We start from the raw sequence: 6,176 nt of genomic DNA, 5'->3' as shown, positions 1-6,176 counted from the left end.
GGAAGGATGGAAAGAAAGAAAGAAAGAACAAGAAAGAAAAGCTATCCAGAGAGGTTTCACAGATGGAAAATCTTAATAGGTTCTGGAAAGATCTGAGGAGCCAAAAGATGGCCACAGGTGCCAAAAAAGAGAGTCAGGAATGTTCAGAGTAAAGGACTTCACCCCCAAAAGCCAAAGTTCTGGGGTAACATATATACTTCCACCCAATCAACCCCTCACAACACAAAAGCTATCTCTGAAACAGGAAGTAAGAGAATTGTCTATGTTCCTTGCAAATCAGGAGACAGGCAGGTTTCCTTGAGTACAAAGTTTGTTTCTTTAGGGCCAAACACTCCCTCTCCAATCCAGCTCCACTTGGCTAGGACTTGGTAAGACCCTCAGATAAGGAGTCAGTCAGGACAAATTCGCAAGTGACCACAGAATCCAGGAAAGATGGTTTCCTTTGAAGCAGGAGGAAACAAGGAAACAAGGATTCAACAATATTTTCATTGTTGTCTGAGGTAAAAAGAATCAGAACTTATTCTGGGATTAAAAAGTAAAATTTCCTTTCCAACATAAAAATAATTCCTGAGTATTTACCCCAAAGATACAGATGTAGTGAAAAGAAGGGCCATCTGTACCCCAATGTTTATAGCAGCAATGGCCATGGTTGCCAAACTGTGGAAAGAACCAAGATGCCCTTCAACGGACGAATGGATAAGGAAGATGTGGTCCATATACACTATGGAGTATTATGCCTCCATCAGAAAGGATGAACACCCAACTTTTGTGGCAACATGGACGGGACTGGAAGAGATTATGCTGAGTGAAATAAGTGAAGCAGAGAGAGTCAATTATCATATTGTTTCACTTATTTGTGGAGCATAACAAATAGCATGGAGGACAAGGGGAGTTAGAGAGGAGAAGGGAGTTGAGGGAAATTGGAAGGGGAGGTGAACCATGAGAGACTATGGACTCTGAAAAACAATCTGAGGGTTTTGAAGGGGTGTGGGGTGGGAGGTTGGGGGAACCAGGTGGTGGGTATTGGAAAGGGCACGAATTGCATGGAGCACTGGGTGTGGTGCAAAAACAATGAATACTGTTATGCTGAAAAAAAATTTTAAAAATTAAAAACAAAAGTCAAAAGGTGGAAATATAAAATAAATAAAACATAATATTAAGTAAAAAAAGAATTTAAAAAAATAAAAAAGAGAAATCTCTGCTCTCAGAAAAAAATAAAAAATTCCTGACTTCCACTAACAATTCCAAAGGTGGATCGGATCCATTTTACCTCTTACACTCTTCTCAGCAGCTTCTGGATTCCCTGCTTGATCTCCTTGGTTTTCACACCATAAACAATGGGATTCAGAGCTGGGGGGATGAGGTGGTGCAGGATGTTGAGCAGGATGAGGACATCTGGGGGAATCTTCTTCCTGGCCAGGTTAGTGATGACCAGAACCAGCAGGACTGTGCTGAAGAAGAGGATGAGGATGAAGTGGGAACCACATGTGCTCAGGGCCTTGGCTGCAGCACCTTCAGCCTTGATCCTTAGAACAGCTTTCATGATGAAGAAGTAGGACAGAACAATAAGAATAAGGTCAGAGCCCAGTAGGGTCCAGCCTGCCACAAACTGGTAGAGCCGGTTGAAGGTGATGTCATCACAGGAGAGTTTGGACACAGACCGGTTAGTGCAGATACAGTTCTTGATGATGTTCTCTGCACAGTATCTGAGCCGAGAAGAAAGAACTGGAACAGGAAGAAAAAAGAAGCCATTCCGGGCCACAACAAATATGGTAGCTTTAACCACAAACTGGTCAGTGATTATGAATGGGTATCTCAGTGGGTGGCAAATGGCCATATAGCAGTCATAGGCCATGATCATGAATGTACAGGACTCCATGGTCAGAAAACTATTCATGATGAACATCTGGAGGAAGCAGGTTGAAAAGCTGATGGACTTGAGATCAAACCAGAAGATGGCCAGGACCATGGGGGTGACTGTCAGGCATAGTACAATGTCCAGCAGGGAAAGAAGGCTAAGCAGGTACTACATGGGCTCATGCAGAGAGACCTCCAGCCAGATGGTGATCAGGAGGGTGGCATTGGCCCCCATGGCCAGGAGGAAGAGGAGGCTGAGGGGCAGGGACAGCCAATGCTGCCAACTCTGGTAGTTAGGGAAGCAGATGAGGAGGAATTCAGAAACAGGAGCAGTGGAGTAGTTGCTGGGTGAAGCCATATTAAGTATCCTGATCATGCTGGAAATTCAGAGTTCCTAAAAATGTAGGACAAAATATATTTTAAAAACTACATATTCTAGAGTAGTAAAACTTGGGTTTCCATTGAGGCACTTAACCTGCCTCAGTGAAGTTTGCAAATCATCATTATTATTGCCAGCTTCGTCATCACTATCAATCATTGCTGACACTTAGCTGAACACTCCAGCTCTAAGCTGAATGCTTTAAATTATTATCTTATTTCATCTTTTTAAAAAAAAGCTTAAGAATATTTAATACTGTTATCTTAATTTCACAGTTAATGAAAGGGTATAGGCAAAAGGGGATAAAACAGTTTATTCAAAATTAGAGAGTGAGACAAGGACTGTGACAAGAGTCTGACTCTAGAGTCTCTGCTTTCAGCCCCTACACATTATTTAGCCTCACCAAGCACAATTAATTAACTAAGCCCTAGTTTAGAAGGGTGAGGGTTACTATTTTAGCTGGCTGTGTGGAAGTCCTAGAAAAGTCTACTCCCCTACTCCATAGATATGGACAGGGTCTGACTTCGGAGTTCCTTGCTTTTATTCAGGAAACAATTGAATTAGAGGTAGAACATCCTTGACTGTACCCAACAGCAATTATTTCTTCCAGCCCCAAAGGGGATTTCACTTTGGACATAGTATTTATCATTTTTTTACTGAATTATTTGCTGTTGTTTCTCTTTGGAAGTTTCAAGTTTCTCAAGTTTCAAATTACTTTCTTTTCTTTCAAGAGTGTTTTATTTGGTTTGGGCATTTTAAATGAGACTGCATTTTATATTCTGGTGACAGATACAGTTAGTACTGAGGGGTACACTAGAAGAGTATAAAAAATTTTAAGTGCTGGATTAAATAGGTGATGGGCATTAAGGCGTATACTTGTTGCAATGAATACTGAGTATTTACAGAATTCTTGAATCACTGTATTGTACTCTTGAAACTAACATAACACTAAATGCTAACTATCTGGAATTTAGATAAAAACTTAAACATTTGTAAGTGCTATGAATGTTTTTAAAATAAAAACAAGTCCTTCATGGGGTCCAAAAGAGGAACACATTTTGAAACTTAGAAGAAAAGAAAAATATCCCATTAGCTTAGGCAGGAAGGAGAGAGGCCTGGAGGCTACAATGATATCAAGGGTTTGAGCCTAAGAGTAGCTACCATTCTGTGACTGAAGGATTGAGTATTGTGATGTTATCTTCAGATCCCTCATGTAGGTTCCTTGACTTGCTCTACTCTAGAAGGACTTTGGGAACCCTTGCTATAGTTAGGCAATAAACTAACCTGTCACAAGAATTCCATCCAAAATTGAGCCACTCTAATCATGGGGGCCTTGACTGATGTGCTGTTAAACCTTTCCTTTTCCACTCTGAGGGAGTACAGGCTTAGACAGTTTACTCTGCCAAAGATTGTAGACCAAGAGCATCTTGGATCTTTTTGGAGGCCACTTCCTGTTCTATTTTCTGGTTGAGTCAGTAGAGTCCTCTGAATTATCCTTTGTTGCTGAAACTGCACCAAATACCTATCTGCTCCTTAGATGGTGATCTTTTCTTTATACCAAGAGCCATTCCTTGTTTCAGGATGGACAAGAAGCAATGGATTTGACAAACATTTCAAAATCAAAATCAGTAAGAGTTACATGTAGGGGATCAGTAAAGAAAAGCATCTGAAGATTCAGTATCCAAAAATAGCCCAAACACATACCCACTCTTCACTGTTGGGCAAAATGATAGGTAACAAAATGAAGAAAATTGAATAAAACAGGGTCTTGAATCCCAAGTCACAGTGTTAGGGATGATTTTATGCTTTTGAACTTGAGTGACAGGAAGAATGAAATCTTTACTGAAAAATTAGAAAAGAGGAATGAAAAAAAGGAAGGGGTTTTCAGAGCAAGAATATGAATTTATATTTTAAGTGTTATGCAGGAGCTATTTATAAATATACAGGTAGAGTTTTCAAGCAATCATTCAAAATAATAGCCTAAAATTCAGTAGGAAATTCAAGTCTGAAAATGAAGATTAAAAAGAAATAAGGAAAAAAGGCAGTGAATATAGCCCAATGTTTAAACTTGTGGAATCACTATGTTGTACGCCTGAAACTAATGTAACATTATGTATCAAGTATACTCAAATAAAAAATAATTTTAAAAAAGATGCTGATGAGACCATAACTCTCAGATAAGAGACATCTTGAGAAATAGAGCTAGGTGTCTTTAGGAAAAGTATTCAAAACAGTTGAGGTTCACCAAAGGTAGCATGGAAGCTAGCCAGTAAGTCAGTTTTAGGCATATAAATATATGTAGGATTTTTTTTTTTTTTACCTGGTAAACAGAATTGTCTGTGGTTACTGTGGCTCAGACTGAATTATCCTAGCATGTGGGATCTATATTCTGTAAACTCATCCGCTTTGATGAGGTTTTTGTTAGTTTAGTTTTGTTTTGTTTTGATACTCTTTTTCCCCCTCACTGCTAAACAAAGGCAAAGGGGTCAAGTACTAAGAAGGATGACAGTAAGTGCTGTCATAGCCAAAGAAGCAGAAGAGACCTGGAAAGTCATGGCAGATGGAGAGAGGGATCCCAGGAGGCAAATAATTAGTATAGTTGGGATTACTGATCCTGCTCACCTCTCTCACAGGCAAGTCTCTAGGAGAGTGAAATGTGCATGAGAAGGTATGAGACTACTTCCAGAGAAGAAAGTCCAGGGACTTTCACTTTGAATATCCCAAATTTTCCAAATACAGATTATTAACACACATACTCCTTTCTACCTTTCTAGGTTTTCAAGACAAACCAAGGATAGAGGGGTAAAAGTGGGGTAGGGACAGTTACTTAATGCATTTTTACATATGTGATCAGAAAAATGACCCTCAGTATGAAATAGAGAAATAAGAGAAAACATTCCCACTTTTTTGGAAAAGATTTGTCCTTTCCATAAACCTTAAGTTCTATAAGCTTGGCATGACCTAATCTACTTGAATAAGCAAATTTTTTTTTTTTTTTATAATTTTATTTTTTATAAACATATATATATATATATTTTTTCCCCCAGGGGTACAGGTCTGTGAATCTCCACGTTTACAAACTTCACAGCACTCACCATAGCACATACCCTACCCAATGTCCATAACCCCCCCCAACCCCCCTCTGCCCAGCAACCCTCAGTTTGTTTTGTGAGATTAAGAGTCACTTATGGTTTGTCTCCCTCCCAATCCCAACTTGTTTCATTTACTCTTCTCCTACCACATTAACCCCCCATGTTGCATCTCCTCTCCCTCATATCAGGGAGATCATATGATAGTTGTCTTTCTCCGATTGACTTATTTCGCTAAGCATGATACCCTCTAGTTCCATCCATGTTGTCGCAAATGGCAAGATTTCATTTCTTTTGATGGCTGCATAGTATTCCATTGTATATATACCACATCTTCTTTATCCATTCGTCTGTTGATGGACATCGAGGCTCTTTCCATAGTTTGGCTATTGTAGACATTGCTGCTATAAACATTCGGGTGCACGTGCCCCTTCGGATCACGACGTTTGTATCTTTAGGGTAAATACCCAGCAGTGCAATTGCTGGGTCATAGGGTAGTTCTATTTTCAACATTTTGAGGAACCTCCATGCTGTTTTCCAGAGTGGTTGCACCAGCTTGCATTCCCACCAACAATGTAGGAGGGTTCCCCTCTCTCCGCATCCTCGCCAGCATCTGTCATTTCCGGACTTGTTAATTTTAGCCATTCTGACTGGTGTGAGGTGGTATCTCATTGTGGTTTTGATTTGTATTTCCCTGATGCCGAGTGATATGGAGCACTTTTTCATGTGTCTGTTGGCCATCTGGATGTCTTCTTTGCAGAAATGTCTGTTCATGTCTTCTGCCCATTTCTTGATGGGATTATTTGTTCTTTGGGTGTTGAGTTTGCTAAGTTCTTTATAGATTCTGGACA

At 39.8% G+C, this 6,176-nt stretch overlaps 1 pseudogene; it reads right to left on the bottom strand.

The window, feature by feature from the left end:
• Positions 1-1,273: 1,273 nt before the first annotated feature.
• Positions 1,274-2,236, bottom strand: LOC116865397 (annotated as a pseudogene).
• Between the last annotated feature and the right edge of the window lie 3,940 nt (positions 2,237-6,176).

Source organism: Lontra canadensis, unplaced genomic scaffold (genome assembly GCF_010015895.1).
Source record: "Lontra canadensis isolate GAN:19392208 unplaced genomic scaffold, GSC_riverotter_1.0 scaffold7, whole genome shotgun sequence".
Classification (NCBI taxonomy): domain Eukaryota; kingdom Metazoa; phylum Chordata; class Mammalia; order Carnivora; family Mustelidae; genus Lontra; species Lontra canadensis.
The sequence above is the reverse complement of the archived record's forward strand: the minus strand, read 5'-3'. Positions and strand labels throughout refer to the sequence as shown.